The sequence below is a fragment of the Schistocerca serialis genome, chromosome 11, assembly GCF_023864345.2.
Source record: "Schistocerca serialis cubense isolate TAMUIC-IGC-003099 chromosome 11, iqSchSeri2.2, whole genome shotgun sequence".
In the NCBI taxonomy this organism is placed as follows: domain Eukaryota; kingdom Metazoa; phylum Arthropoda; class Insecta; order Orthoptera; family Acrididae; genus Schistocerca; species Schistocerca serialis.
In genome coordinates this window covers 181921161-181937659 of record NC_064648.1, presented here as the reverse complement: position 1 = coordinate 181937659, position 16499 = coordinate 181921161, and the positions used below count along the sequence as shown (strand labels likewise).

Below are 16499 nucleotides of genomic sequence, written 5' to 3'. Positions count from 1 at the left end.
TAATAATAATAATAAAGATTTTATTGTCTTTAGGCCATTACAGCAATTGACAACGTCAAATGAAGTTACAATTTATAATACAGTGTGATAAGGTATTGACTACTGAAATATTTTAGCTTATATTACAATAAATGTACAGTGGGTCATCTGTTGGATTACTGCATTTTACAGTTGAAGAATTCATTGATATCATAGAACGGGTGGGCAATAAACCATTCATGCAGTCTTTCTTTCAATGTATGTTCAGGAAGATCCTGTATGGCATGTGGCAGCTTATTAAATAGCTTGTGCCCTGTGACTTCATAGCTATTTATTGATTTTGGTAGTCTGTGGTAAGGCGTGTATATGTGTTTGATGCTTCTTGTGTTGTAACAATGTACATTTTCTCTACGTTTCACATCTTGTAGGTTCTTCTTCGTAAAGATTAAGACATTGTATATATAGAGGTTTATTACAGTCATAATTTTTTCTTTAGTAAATAAGGGTTTGCAGTGAGCCTTATGTGAAGAATTTGTAATTATCCTAATGGCTTTCTTCTGCAATAATAGGATGTCATGTATATGACCACAGTTACCCCACAAGATAATGTCATACGATATTATACTCTGGAAAAATGCGAAATAAGATGATCTGATGTATGTTTCAGGTACACAATTTCTGAGTTGTCTTAATAAATAAATTACTCTAGATAGTTTACTACTAATATAGTTTACATGTTGGCCCCAGGATAACTTTTCGTCTAAATAAACTCCCAGGAATTTAACGGAACTGGGGTCATCAGATAGTGGCTTGTCTCTTAGGGTGAAGATTATCTGCTGCATTTTATTTTCATTTAGCAGGAAACCATTTGCTCTGAACCAATATGCTCCATGAGTGAGTGTATTTTTAGCACAGGTTTTAAGAGCATTAAGACTGTTACTGCTATGGAGAAAAGTCGTATCATCTGCATACAATACAGTGGTGGATCTAATAAACGAGGGGAGGTCATTGATCATTATCAGAAACAGGACGGGCCCCAGTACAGATCCCTGAGGCTCACCTACTTTAACATTTTCTATGTTTGACATTTCCTTACCAACACAAACTACCTGTTTACGGTTGTTGAGATAAGCTTTTAATAGTCTGAGACTGTTTTCTTTGATGCCATAGAATTCTAGTTTCTCTAGTAGTGGCATGTGCTCAACACAGTCGAAGGCCTTGCTTAGGTCACAGAATGAGACCTGAGCAAAGCCTTTGTTCTCAAAAACTTTGAGGATGTAACTGACTACCGTGTTGATTGCATCGATGGTCTACAGATTCTTCCTAAACCCGTATTGTGTAGCATTAATTATTCCTAGATTCTCAAAGTGAGATGATAATTGTTGGTACATCATGCATTCTATTACCTTGGAGAATGCGGGTACTATTGAAATAGGCCTGTAGCTAGATGGAGAGCCTTTATCTCCCTTTTTGCATACTGGGACGATCCTAGACAGTTTTAACTCATCAGGAAAATATCCCTCAAGTGAGCACTTGTTTATGCAATGGGTTAAGGGGTAGAGAATGCGGTCACACACTTTCTTTAGCAGGTTGCATGATATGCCATATATATCTAAGCTATCAGATGATTTCAGTTGTTTTATGACCCCTTGTACATATCTAGGCGATACTTCGGAGAAGGTTACCACGCTTGTATTTAGTGACTGTCTACCCCAATTTTGGGAGAGTAACTCTGATGGACTAATGTCTGGTTTGATAATTGTGTCTCCTGTTTCTTTCACTGAATTAATAAAAAACTCATTGAGTGTTCGTGGTGGGATATTAATTTTGTCTTTTTTAGTATCTCTGGCAGCACTGTTAATTACTTTCCAAGTGGTTTTGCATTTATTGGTGGAATTATGTATGCTGTTGGCATTGCAGGTTTTTTTGGCTTGCAGGATGGCTTTTTTGTATTCATTCCTACATTCCACATAGGCTGATTTGGCACAGTCAGACTTCATACTATTGTATATGTTGTACAGTAACAAAACTTGTTTCTTTAGATCTGTCAGCTGTTTAGTGTACCATATATTTTGTCTGTTTTGAGATCTGGATTTGTGGCTGCTGTCCATTATTTTGATTTTCTTTATGGGAATACTATGGTTAAATAGGGTCAAGAATGCATTAAAAGATCTATCAAATATTATTTTGGCTGGCAGGTCATTACTTGATGTGTAATGTCCATCGACACTACAATGGCCAAACCAGTCTCTGTCAGCAAGGGAATTACGAAATGTGTTGATTTTATCCTCAGTTATGGGTCTGGTAATCACAACTGTTGGGACAGGTCTGTTTGCATTGCTCCTATTGAGGGGAATTTTACTTGCATAATTTAGAGATACGGAGTCATGGTCAGAGAATGGGAACACTACAACTTCGCATGTGTTTTCAGTGGTCTTGAAGTTTACAAAGATGTTATCTAAACATGCTTTGTTTCTTGTGGGCCTGTTATTAACATGATGTAAATTGTATTGTCTTAGTAAGTTTTCCAGATCTGCAACACTATCCTTACATTTAGTAACATCAAAATCAGCATTCAAATCACCTCCTATTGCAATATCATAATGTAGCCATTTAATATTACTTAATTTACTCAATAGCATGTCCATTTTTTTCTAAAAATATGTTAATGCTTCCCTTTGGTGATCTGTACATGGATACTACTATTAGCTTATGACTATTAATGATTATACCCGTAACTTCAAAGTGCTGTTCATCACACAAGGAATTTAGGTCTAGTTTGGTTATTGTACAATTGAGTGACTGGTTGGAATAAATTGCCACACCACCTCTAATGTGCTTTTTCCTACAGTAGCTATTTACTATACTAAAATTGTCAAATTTGGCAACTGCAAGTTCATTCTCATTATCCCAGTGTTCACTCAGACAAAAAATATCAAACTGGTTATCAAGACCAAACTCATTTATGATAAGTTCTTCATCTGTCAGTCCTTGAACGTTAAGGTAACATATTTTAAGATCCATGCTCTTATCGCTTACACACTGAACACTATGGTGATTGGTTTTCAAACGTTTTTCAGGGCTTATCTTTTGGATTTCTGCCTCTTGTTGCCTTTTACTAAAAAATTGTTCACTTGGAGTGGTAGCACATCTACTGATGTATACCTACTCTTCCCTCCTTGTGATGATATTGTAGATGAAGCTGCTACTACAGGAATTGATGTAACTGCTGTTATGGTGTCTGGAGGCACTGTTGTGGCATCGGGTGACTGAGGAGATAAGGTGGTTGCTTCTTCTTCTGCTGCTGTTGAATCTTGCTGGTGAAGTGTGATAGGTACTGCTGCTGTAGGCATTGTTGTGGCAACTGGTAACAGTGGAGATTTGGATGTTGCTTCATCTTCTGCTGCTGTTGAATCCTGTAGATGAAGTGTGGTAGGTACTGCTGCTGCAGCATTTGTTATGTGTGTAGGTACAATTGCTGCTTCCACCTCTACTTCTACTGCTGCAATAGAAGTAACCATTTCTTCAGGCTCTGCTTGCGTCAAGCAAGGAACTGGAAGAGCAGCAATTACTTCTTGGTTGTCAGATGCTTTCAGTATAATGCTGATGTTTTGGCACAGAATCTTCTTGCCTCTGTTATTAAGGTGCATGCCATGTCTCGTGTAACAGTCTCTTTGCAAGGAGTCCATACTTATAAAATATGCATGTTGGTAGGCCCTGCAAATCTTTGAGTATTGCCTGTTTGCTTTTACGAAACTTTGCCGCTCTATCCGGCTGCATAATTGATGGTTTAAAACACTGTTGTTCATTCTTCCACGAGGAAACCCTTTTGATAGGAAGTCCGAAGTTGACAGCATAGTGAGATGAGATGCATTTCGCTCCGCTGTGCTTGAGTTTTGTCGTGTTTACGAAGGCAACGTGTCGGTCTGCCATCTGTCGGCAACACCATGCAACAAGTGTGATCGGGAGTTTCTCGCATATTACTTGCCCCCATTTCGCATTTGGAAGCTTCACAAGAAAATCCTACAAATAACAAACATCCCCTGCACCAAATCAACTATTTCTACATATTTTATTAATAGGATTGTTGTAAGCTGCAATGCCTGTACACTATTTCGGGTGAAAATATTTCACATTCAGCAATGTTTGTGGTAACTCGTTGTATATATTTATCAACCGCATTGAAGTCCATTTTAAAAAAAAAAAAAAAAGCCAGAAAGGAGTAGAATACCTGGGTAAATTCTTATTATTAATATTTTGACGATCATGGAGTCTTGTAACCGTGTCTGACTGTCTGTGGTATGAGACGAAATGCGGGTGCGAGCGATGTGCATTATAGTATAAGGAAATTATATGTTGCACGCAAGTCATCGCAGCAGTTCGTATAGTGCACCTGCACATGGCTGTCAGACGAACTTTCCTGTTATGAACAGTTCTTGCATTTAACTTCCACCATTGCTGGAAGTCAAAACTGATGATCGAAGTGTTTCCTAATTTTCCCTTTCGGACAAATCGGAGGTTTGGTACGCTCGTTTAGTGTTAGAAACTCTACCGATTAGCCCATGTCATTTTTACTCTCCTAATTATGTCCTTGCCTGCCCATCACTATCTTCAATTTCCGTAAATGTAAACGCTCAGCCTTATTTTCTATGATTTTTACCTGTTTGTTGCTTGTGCGTTACTGCTGAGTGCTGTGTTGCTGGTACGTTGCGTTCACGGCGGTGGTCCAGGGGTGGAGAAGGCAAGATGTATAATGGCGGAGAACCCACACCTGGCCGGCTGCACCTAGTCTAGAGGAGCGGCGCGAGAAGGCAGCAGCTGCCGGCGGCAGCACAAACTGCCCCTGCCTGTGAAAGTATGGCCGTCATTGCGTACGTACGGCTTATGGCTGATTGCACTTTGTGGTATTTGTAGCCATAGCCACGTTGGTCATGGACGTTGTTCGTTTAAAATAGCAAGTATTGTGTATTTTTGTGTTGAATAAGTCAAACAAAGCTGTGCTTTTAGCTGCACTTTCGAAGCCAAGAAGAGAGGGAAGCAGCAAGAAGAAGAATATGACTGATGAACATCTGCAGAGCAAGTTGGCAGAACACAAAAGCAACTGCATTGTGTGGAGTAAGCGCAATTTTCACGCATTAACGTAGATTAGAAAATGTAAGATTCCCCGCCTTGTATATCACGTAGCAAAGACGTGCAGTATTTTTACTTGCACAGCTCGTGACGTAACTAGCTGCAGAATGTTGAGGTTAAATTCGTAACGTACATTATAGGTACACACTGGTGAACACTTGTTGGAAAACACAAAATAATGTCACTAGTAACTGAGCCAGCAAAACAAAATCTCGTTTCAACTTGTAGCGTGCAGTTCCTGGAGCATGCTTTTCTCATTTGTTTATTTCTGTTCAGTGTAACATCACGGGAAGTGACGAATTAAAACGAAACGAGACAAACGTAAAAGGAAAACAAATATATGCAGTAAACGATCTCAAGTGCAAATAGAGCTTCAACATGTGTGTAAAATATTGCGGTACTGGAACACATACCAAGTAATGAACGTTACATAAGAGGAGATGTTAAGTTTTTCAATTAAAAATTAAATTTCTTTCGAGCAATTCAGTAAGTGGAATGCCACAGATGAGAAGATATCATGTGTATTACTCCAGCACGTGCACTTTGTGTGTTGTCAGTAACAGTAATATTTCTAAAGTTTTTTTTTGTTTTTTTGTTTTGTAGATGAATATGTTTATTTCCAAATATAATTGTAATGGTTAGCTACGAAATTTCGTCACCTTTAATACACACCAGACGTAATGAGATCAGCCAATTATAGTTTCGCTGATTAATCGAATCATTATGTTCCAGAGCTATTTTAAACCAAAGGAACAAATGGATTTGTGATAGGCCTACTTAAACCAGCGCCCCCACCAGGGTCGACAGAAGCGTCCGATCCCACGCGTCGGCTTTGATCCGTGACTTAAGGGTGTTGTGTGTGACGTCATGATGGCGCGGAGTTTGGTTTGTGAGTGTGGCGTGTTTGTAGATGTAGTCGTGTTGTGGTTTGTTGTGCTCTCTGGTGGTATGTTCAGGGTTTTCGTTTGTGTGGCGTAATGGGCTCAGTTTGCTTTTACTCATTATCAAGAATTGTTCGAGTGTTGGCTGTGTTTGTAGGGGAATTCGTTTCAGTGAGTTAACGATTTTGTGTGAAGGTTAATTTAGTGTTGTTCGTTGTACGTCGTGTGGTAATTGTAGTAAAATTAATCGGTTGTTGTTTTTGTTCAGGAATGTATACGACGGATAAAATTAACACTGCGCAGGCCAAGGGAAGTGTCCGATCCCAATGTCTGGCTATGTATGTTGGTAATGGTATCGGGAGATGTTTTTGAGCTATATAGGCCAAGGGAAATGTTTGACCCTAATTTATGGGATCGGAAGCTGCTGTTGAACTGTATAGGTCAAGGGAAGTGTCCAAGTCCAGATGATATTGTGTTTAGTGGTATTTGGGGAGTTTTGTGATGTCGGTTTTTTCGTCGTTTTTGTGTGGTGTTGTATGGGGGTGGGTGTCTAAATTTGTTTATATTTACTTTGCCCCCCACCCAAAAACACCCCATTTCCCACGCTTCTCCCGTTAGTGTCATTAGGCTTTTTTGGACATTGTGGGTGTTTGTTTTTCGATGTATTTTCGTCCTCATAATGTGTACGTAACGACTTTATACGTGCCATATTGGAATCTTGGTTTGTGGTCGTTTCTGCCATATTTGTGACGTCATGGGGTCAAAGCCCACGGCCGGGATCGGACACTTCCGTATTTCCCTGCACCAAACTCTTTTTGTCATTGTAAACCAATACTTGTACCCAAGACCGTTGCTGAGAGGAAGATATTTTTGAAATATGCCCCTGGGAGATAGGTTGCATGCAAAAATCAGTTTTATAGCTTCAGTAACGTGCACCTTGTATTCATACTATCGTTTGCTGCCGAATCACACTGCCTGAAATACAATAGGAAAACCTACTTCTGATTTCGTGGTTTAATTAACAGGATGTTAAACATTCTGACCCACCAGCCTGGTGATTGTAAACTGACCACTACAAGATACTTAAGTATTCCAGGGAAAGAAGTGAGCGTAATTACCAGGTGTATGCCGTGGAAGAAAAACTAGGTTCAGTAACTACTTAAAGAAAAATGCCCTTTTTTTGTACTGTATTTTTTAAATTTGACAATAAGTATAAAATAATTTAATCCAACCCCATACAGATAGCCATGAAAATGAGTGATTGTGAAACTGTAATAGCTATATAAATGCTTGTAAGACTTAAAATGAGAAGTGTGGTGTGCATTCAGTAGATAGTCAATGCATGAATAGTTCACCTCTTTGGTATCACCTTAAGCATGCAATTATTCCATAATACATTACTGTGCAGAAATATGCTAAAGACATCTGCATTATTAATTTGTCATCTTCTACCAGTTTTTCCATTCATCTGTTTGGCAACAGTGATTTATTAAACGCATAATTCGGTAATTTCCACCCCTGTCGCCAACTGGTTTCTGTGGAACTGGAATTATTATATTCTTCTCAAAGTCTGAGGGTAATTCGCCTGTCTCATACATCTTGCTCACCAGATGGTAGAGTTTTGTCATGGCTGGCTCACCCAAGGGTATCAGTAGTTCTACTGGAATGTTGTATACACTCAGGGCCTCGTTTCAACTTTAGTGTTTCAGTGCACTGTCGAATTCTTCATGCAGTATCGTATCTCCCATCTCTTCTTCGTCTATGTCCTCTTCCATTTCATAATACTGCCATCGAGTACATCACCATTGTGCGGAGCCTCTATATACGCCTTCCACCTTCGTGCTTTCCCTTCTTTGCTTAGGGCTGGTTTTCCACCTGAGCCCTTCATATGGTTCTCTTTTCTCCAAAGGTCCTTTAATTTTTCTTTAGGTGGAACCTATCTTTCCCCTAGTGATTTATGCTTCTACATCCTTACAATATGCCCTCGAGTCACACACACTTAGCCATTTTGCACTTCCTGTTGATCTCAATTTTGAGACGTTTGTATTCCTTTTTGCCTGCTTCATTTCCTGCATTTTTATATTTTCTCCTTTCATCAATTAAATTCAATCTCTCTCTTGTTACCCAAGGATTTCTAGTATTCCTTTCCCCTGTTCTTGTCAATTGTTTTCTAATGCTCTCTCTGAAACTCTGTACAATGTCTGGTTCTTTCAGTTTATCTGGGTCCCATCTCCTTAAATTCCTACCTTTTTGCAGTTTCTTCAGTTTTAATCTATAGTCCATAACCAATAAATTGTGGTCAGAGTCCACATCTGCCCCTGGAAATATCATACAATTTAAAACCCGGTTCCGAAATCTGTTTTACCATTATATAATCACTCTGAAATCGTTTGGTGTCTCCAGATTTTCCACATATACAACCTTCTTTCATGATTCTTAAACATCCATATTCACCTACTACTTTCTTTCTCTTCCCTTGCCAACTACCAAATTCCAGTCCCCAATTACTATTAAATTTTAGTCCCCATTAACTAGCTGAATAATTTCTTTCATGTTATCTACAGTTGGCATATAAACGTGTACTACTGTGGTAGGCGTTCACTGTGCTGTTCATAGTAGCTTATCCGCATTCCCAATTTTTATTCATTATTAAACCTACTCCCGCATTACCCCTATCTGATTTTGTGTTTATAACCCTGTATTCACTTGACCAGAAGTCCAGTTTGTCCTGCCACTGACCCAATTAATTATCACTATATCTAATGTTAACCTATCCATATCCCTTTTTAAATTTTTTAGTCTATCTGCCCAATTAAGGGATCTGACATTCAACGCTCCAATCTGTAAACCCCAGTTTTCTTTCTCCTGATAATGACATCCTCCTGAGTAGTTCCTGAATGGAGATCGAAATGAGGGAATATTATACCTAAGCAATATTTTACCCAAGAGGATGTCACCATTTAACTGTACAGTAAAGCTACATGTCCTCAGGAAAACTTACGGCCTGTAGTTTCCTCTTGCTTTCAGTCGTTTGCAGTGTGAGCACAGCAAGGCCGTTTTGGTTAAAAGCCCAGACCGTTGCCCCTGCAACTACTGAAAAGGCTGCTGCCCCTCTTCAGGAACCACATGTTTGTCTGGCCTCTCAACACACACCCCTCCGTTGTGGTTGCGCCTACAGTACAGTTACCTGTATCGCTGAGGCACGCAAGCCTCCCCACCAATGGCAAGGTCCATGGTTCATGGTGGGGGAGGGGCAGTAGAGAGCTACATAATTACAATCACTGACAGTAGTCATTTAAAACAGAGCCAAGTGTCATGTGAAAGCACACACATTCAGTTTTCTCAGTAAGTAATGAGGGTTTAGTTCATTTCCAAGATAGAAATCAAATTTGATTTAAATAGTGTGCACACATGTAACATTCACAGAATTTATTGATGTACTACAGCAATCTTGCTCTATAATTGTTTTCACAAACTGTTGCCATATATTTTATGAAAGTGCCCACATTCCCATAATATTTTATTTCAGGGTATCTGCAAGTAGTTGTGCTGCATGAAAATAGCCATCTTCAGTCTCCTTAGATTTTTTTGGTGTGGAAGATCTGGGTATAGTACATCCTCCTGATTCCACATTGCTTGTGGTGGTGGTAGCTGTTCCATTGTTCAGTCTGATGCGCACAGAAACTCCATGCCATTTCCTTCTGTAGGCTCTCCAGCACTATTTCACTATTGGTGGAAGCTGCTACAGCATCACTTTCATGTCATGAGCTGCTGTCTTTCTGAAATGTACAAAACAAGGATTTAGACATGGAAGGAGGAGATAACTTGACGTCTTGTCAAAAACAAGGTAATTAGAGATAGACCACAAGCTCAGATTAGCAAAGGATGGTGAAGGAAATACGGACATGCACTTTGAAAGGAACCATTCTGGCATTTCATTGAAGTGATTTAGGTCAATGACAGAATACCTAAATGAGGGTGCCTCAACATATGTTTGTATCACTGTCTTTCGGAATACGATTCCATTGTGCTATCCACTGCTCCACCTCGTCCAGTATGATTTAGAATTAGTAGCCTGTTTGGTGTTTTGGGTAGTGTAGACAAAAATTAATTACTTGGTATCTGCATGTCAATAAATACCCACAGAAAGTTCTGATATCTGTGGCTCTATAACTGCAGCAGTAGATTTAGCAGTAGTACTAGCAGATGCAAAAATTGCATTTCTATAAATTATATTTAGGCCTAACCTAAAGTATCCAAACAGGAATGAACTAAGATATGGCGAAGTTAATTTGAATCGGGTAATCTGTACATTCTTGAAGCTGGAAATTATTGAAATCTTTGCTCAAACATACTGCCATCAATTAAAGGTTGTTTCACATAATAAGTCACAAAGTGACCTATGCAAATATGAAAACTTATCTGAGAAATACAGATAATGTGGCAGAAGAAGTGAAGAGTCATACGAAGTTTCGACTTTGACACAATAACTGCTGATTCACATAGCAAGGTTGGCTGAGGTTTTTGGATGAAGTACTGTTGCCATCCTCACTATTTTTATGTAATGACACTTCCATCTTGAATTAAGATCACAAAATATCTCATTTATGTGTTACATACAAGCGTGCTGTATAAACAGACTCACTAATGGCAGGGGATCAGAATGCAAATTGACATATACTACACGCAGAACATTTATTTCCAAAAGCTGCAAAGAATCCACAACCTGAATAGTACAAATATAACTGAAGAGTACATGCATGCTATTAACTTACAACAAATGCAAGGGCAAAAACTGTTTTAGTAAGTTAAACGTAGCAACTTGTAAACTGGAATTACGTTCAATAGCTGTTAATGAAGTTGAAGTTGCCATGCTATTTAGATATAAGTATTGCTCTTTTTAAAATTCAAGGTCTGATGTTAGCATACAGCCAGCGCAAACAGCTGAAAATGATTAGCAGTTAATTGTGCAAGTGCGAGAATTTATTTGGAGACTGCTGTAGGATATACTATCAAGAACTGTACGTGGGTTGTTCGTAATGCAACAGGTGAATGCTGAATCCTCACAGAATCTGTTCCACCTACACTTCTCATACTATCTTCCCATTTGTGAAACTTTGCTGATTTATTTGGTAGCATAATTGAGGGTTTAAAACACACCTGTTTGTCCTTCCATGAGGAATCCATTTTGCTAGGAAGTCCAAAGTTGGCAGTTTCGTAAGTTGAGATGCACTTCACTTTGCGGCGCTGGAGTTGTGGTGTATTTACCAAGGTAGTAAAGCTTTGTGTAAAGGGAAGTATGGCTGTGCTATTCCCCTGTGTTTGCCGCCATCTGCAGTTCAGGATTGGCTGAAACCGCATCACGTTTCATTAGCACCCCTTGTGGATCCCAATTCTTACGTGGGAAGTTTGTATTTTGAAGTTTTAGGTAGAATAATACCTCAGTGCTGTGCTTCTGGCTTTTTGTTTTGAGGCAAAAAGGGAGGAAAACTGTACAGAATTCCTTATGAAGGGAGAGATGAAACAAGAAGGTGAATATGGCTGATGAAAATCAGCAGAGCCAACTGGCAGCCCACGAGGAACTCTAGTCTGTGTCCGTAAAGTACAGTTTTTATTCATTAGTGCAAATCATCTCAAGGTTTAAGATTACCTGTGTAACAAACTTGCTGTACCTTGACTCACTTCGTGATCAGATTTGGTGCATCATTATACGCAGTTAGCCTCAAACTTGTCAACTTTGTTTTTAAAAGGTACGTCATTTGCAAGCCTATTTTTTTGGACAAACCGTAGTGAAATCTACATATTTCTAGTAAATCTGTAATGTACCGACTGCTACAAAGGCGTATTTTTTGTTGCACGAAAGATGTAATAAGTAAACGTTGTTTCTCATTTTGTAGTTAGTGTGTAGGCCCAACTGTTAAAGCTGGAAATTGCAGTTTTTGCATGGTTTAGTGTATGTTATTGCGTACTCCAAAAAATATGCCATTATGGCTATCTGTACTTCAATGCTACATTTTCTGTAAGTTTTGTGAAAATAATTGACGTGTTAAGGACATGCTTCTTTAAAGTACCTATTACTTGCATTTAGTTGTGTAGGCTAACCGTTTCTACAACAATTGAAATAAATGACAAGAATAGCATAGTTGGATTGCAACGTGAGTCATAACAGTACAGTATATTATTCTTTTAATACAGCTTCTTGTGTACTCAGCAGTCTGATGCAAATACTAGGTAGGCCTACAATATGTGCATCATACAATATTTGTTGTTACACAGGAAACCTAAATGTAATGAAAATTAAACTTGAATGAAGATACATTACCTAAAAGATGATAGTTATCTCATATAAAATGAAATTTTTCAATTAGTTTGCATTCAGAAGCTGAGAGATTGATACGTGTTAAAATGTTTGTCTATAGCTACTGTACCTAATTCATAGGCACTGAGCTTCATGTACTGTATGTAGTTACAAGTAGCATGTGCTCTGTTCTATTTATATCACAGATTTACATATGTTATACTACAAAATATAGTTATCATGTATAGTTTTGAAATTTTTATATTGCTTAAATAACAAAGTTGGTAATTAATTTGGCTGATGTTACTGTTTCTGTTTACCAGAATCACTTCACTCCAGACCAGTTTCAAACAAATTGAGCTGGTGGAGTGATAAAACTTAAACCAGATGCTGTGCCAACCAGTTTTGGTGATCGTAAGCTACCAGAGGGATGTAAAGCTGCTGCTGAGAGGAAACCTGTCGGCCTACTAGAGAAACGAACTGAGGATACCGGTAACTGGATAATAACGTTCACAGCTTCAAAAGCTTTTTACATACATAAAGCAGTCACTTGCTGCTGAATTATGACGCTCTGAAATTCGTGTGTGACAGCTAACAGATGACATTTGTTGTTTTGATCAGTAGGACGCACAGAATTCCCCTTTACAGCATTATGCTTGCAAACAGTATGCTCACTTCTGTCATAGAAGTTGTTGTAGGAAATCCTTTGTCAATTAAGTACAATAAGCATATACTTTTTAAAGGTTGTTGTAAATACGTAGCTTAGAGTTTATTCTTTTGAAGTTATTTTTCATACTATCATTTTAACCCTCAGTTGTGTACAGAAGTAGACTCAAACATTTCATTTATAACAGCTGCATATTTTTCAAACTGGCATATCCAGGGTCTGTTGAGGTTGAGAATAAAATACTTTGTCACAAATTAATTTAGCAAACAGGACCACATCTCTTACATACACACTCCACTTCTATTGCTATCTGGTGAAATAAACAGTGATGTCTTTTCTCATACCTTTCAGCTGTATTGTTTCTACTGCTAGTCATTGGATACTGTATATACGGTATTCTAATTTACAGTTAAACATTATGCCTAAGTGAGAAAATTGATGCTTTGATTTGTTACCACAGCTGTTTAAATTTTACGTCAAAGTGTATGGCTTTTCCTTACCATTTATGTTTTTTAAACACTGTATACAGAGCTTTGCATTTGTTACCAATACGTGGCACAACAGGTACTATGATGTGTAATGTTGTGGTTAGGTTTGTTCCTGATTAAATAATCTTTTATTGTAAATAATATTCACTTGCACTTAACTGTAATCCACATTAAAACCCACATCAGAAGTACCCCTGGCCGCACAGCTCTTATAATTTTAAGTATTCAGGCCTCACATGCTCTGTTATTATTGAACTTGGTATAGTGAAGGTCTGTTGAATTCCATTGCTGTCGGATTTCTGTGTTGCTAAGCAAACAGCTAAGGATTTTTGTAAACACTGTGGTAGTGTTTGTTGGGAATTAAACATAATTGGTCACCTATAATTTCACTTCATATATGGGATTACTTTCCCATTTCATAGTATCACTCATATTGTTGTAGATTTGCCTCTGTCCCTTGAAACTAAGATTTTTGCATCTTACGAATCTTTAAATCACATACCACAGCCTATTGAGAAACAATTTCTGGCCGCTTGACAACATATTATAGTATTAAATGCTTTTTATTTTTGACGATTGTAATATTGCAAATTTGTGTTCCAGAGGTTGGAGAGCCTTCAAATGTGACCAATGACATCAGTCCTGCGGAGAACTAGGACACTACAGAAGATGATGTCCCCACCCTGAAGAACCTAGTACAACAGCTTCAGGCTGGAATTGAAGCTTTAGAGGGAAAACTCAACCTCTCTCAGAAAGAGAAATGAGAGTGTGTTTAGAAAAAGACAACCTCCTTGCCAGTCTGCATGGTTTATTTGGTACAGATTGGTTTGCAGTATTAACAAAAGGGACATGTAGAGGTAGCAAATGGTCAGTGGAAACACTGCAGAAGTGGCTAAAAATTAGACTAGCTTGTGGTGGTATGGGGAACAAACCCCTGTCTTGTGTTACGCGAATGCACGTCGGAGCACTTAGTTGCATTATTTTTATGGCCCACAAAGAATGTTAGTAATTTGTACAGATAAAAGGAATATACTGTTAGATAATTATGTTGTACAAAGGTTTCCCTACATGAATTGTGAGGCAATACTGACCTTACTACTTATCTTAGAAGAAAGATTAAGGAAAGGTAAACCTACATTTCTAGCATTTGTAGACTTAGAGAAAGCTTTGGACTATGTTGACTGAAATACTCTCTTTCAAATTCTAAAGGTGGCGGGGGTAAAAGACAGGGAGTGAAAGGCTATTTACAATTTGTACAGAAACCAGATGGCAGTTATGAGTCGAGGGGTGTGAAAGGAAAGCAGTGGTTGGGAAGGGAGTGAGACAGGGTTGTAGCCTCTCCCCGATGTTATTCAATCTGTATATTGAGCAAGCAGTAAAGGAAACAAAAGGAAAATGCGGAGTAGGTATTACAATCCATGGAGGTTCGCCGATGACATTGTAATTCTGTCAGAGACAGCAAAGGCCTTGGAAGAGAAGATGAGTGGAATGGACAGTGTCTTGAAAGGAGGATGTAAGATGAACATGAACAAAAGCAAAACGAGGATAATGGAATGTAGTCGAATTTAGTCAGGTGATGCTGAGGGTATTAGATTACAAAAAGAAACACTTAAAGTAGTAAAGGAGTTTTGCTATTTGGGGAACAAAATAACTGATGATCGTCGAAGTAGAGAGGATATAAAATGTAGACTAGCAATGGCAAGGAAAACGTTTCTGAAGAAGAGAAATTTGTTAATATCGAGTATAGATTTAAGTGTCAGGAAATCGTTTCTGAAAGTATTTGTATGGAGTGTAGCCATGTATGGAAGTGAAACATGGACGCTAAAGAGTTTGGACAAGAAGAGAATAGAAGCTTTCGAAATGTGGTGCTACAGAAGAATGCTGAAGATTAGATGGGTAGATCATGTAACTAATGAGGAGGTATTGTATAGAATTGGGGAGAAGAGGCGTTTATGCCACAACTTGACAAGAAGAAGGGACCAGTTGGTAGGACATGTTCTGAGGCATCAAGGGATCACAAGTTTAGCATTGGAGGGCAGCGTGGAGGGTAAAAATCATAGAGGGAGACCAAGAGATGAATACACTAATCAGATTCAGAGGGATGTAGGTTGCAGTAGTTACTGGGAGATGAAGAAGCTTGCACAGGATAGAGTAGCATGGAGAGCTGCATCAAACCAGTCTCAGGACTGAAGACCACAACAACAACAACAACAACAACATGAATCTCTGTATCCCCAGCGATGCATGGTCCTGATTGCTCTTTTATTCAGTGTTAGGATTCTGTTCATGTGTCTATCAGCAGCACATCCCCATACCTCAATTCCGTAATTAATATATACAAATATTGTCCCATAATAAGCAGTATTTAATGTTTGTTCAGAGCCTAATCTTAATAGTTTGCTAATTAAGTGCAGTGAACTGCTGATTTTATTGCATACAATATTGATATGGTCTACCCATCTAAGATTTACGTCTAGGTATATCCCCAAAAATTTACATTTGTCAGTGTCTACTTTTTTGATGCCACTTATATTATCAATACAGATTTGGTATGAATTACCAAGTTCAAATGGTAATAGCTGGGATTTGCTAATATTGACTTTTAGACCTTGATCGTGGAAGTAAGTAGTTATTTGACTTAAGCCGTCAGTTGCAGCCAATGTCAAGTCATTAGTTTGTTTGCAAGAGAACAAAAGTGAGGTATCATCTGCATAACTTAGTAATTGGGAGTACAGAGGTGCCTCTAAATCACTAATGTACACCAGGAAAAGGAAAGGGCCCAATACGTAGCCCTGAGATAACACTTTGTTTTGCTGTTTCATAGCTGGATTGGAAATGTTTAATCTGATCATTAATTTCATAACACAGTTTTGTACACAGCTTACGATTGGTTAGATATGTGATCAGTAGTTGTATGGATGTGGTATTTATATTGTAAGTTTCCAGTTTGCTTAGTAGTAGCTCATGGTTCACTGAGTGAAATGCTTTCATAAGGTCTAGAAATATCCCTGCTGTCCGCATTCCCTCATTCTGGGCATCATACACCTTGTGGAGAA

The 16499-nt window shown here is 38.4% G+C and overlaps 1 long non-coding RNA gene across 1 annotated transcript; it reads left to right on the top strand.

Annotated features, from left to right (window-relative positions):
- The first annotated feature begins 4842 nt into the window (after positions 1–4842).
- LOC126427009 (uncharacterized) lies at positions 4843–14443 on the top strand. The gene is made up of 3 exons (XR_007576493.1): positions 4843–5094; positions 12612–12780; positions 14047–14443. It is a non-coding gene; the product is annotated as an uncharacterized LOC126427009 (long non-coding RNA).
- The last annotated feature ends 2056 nt before the right edge of the window (positions 14444–16499 follow it).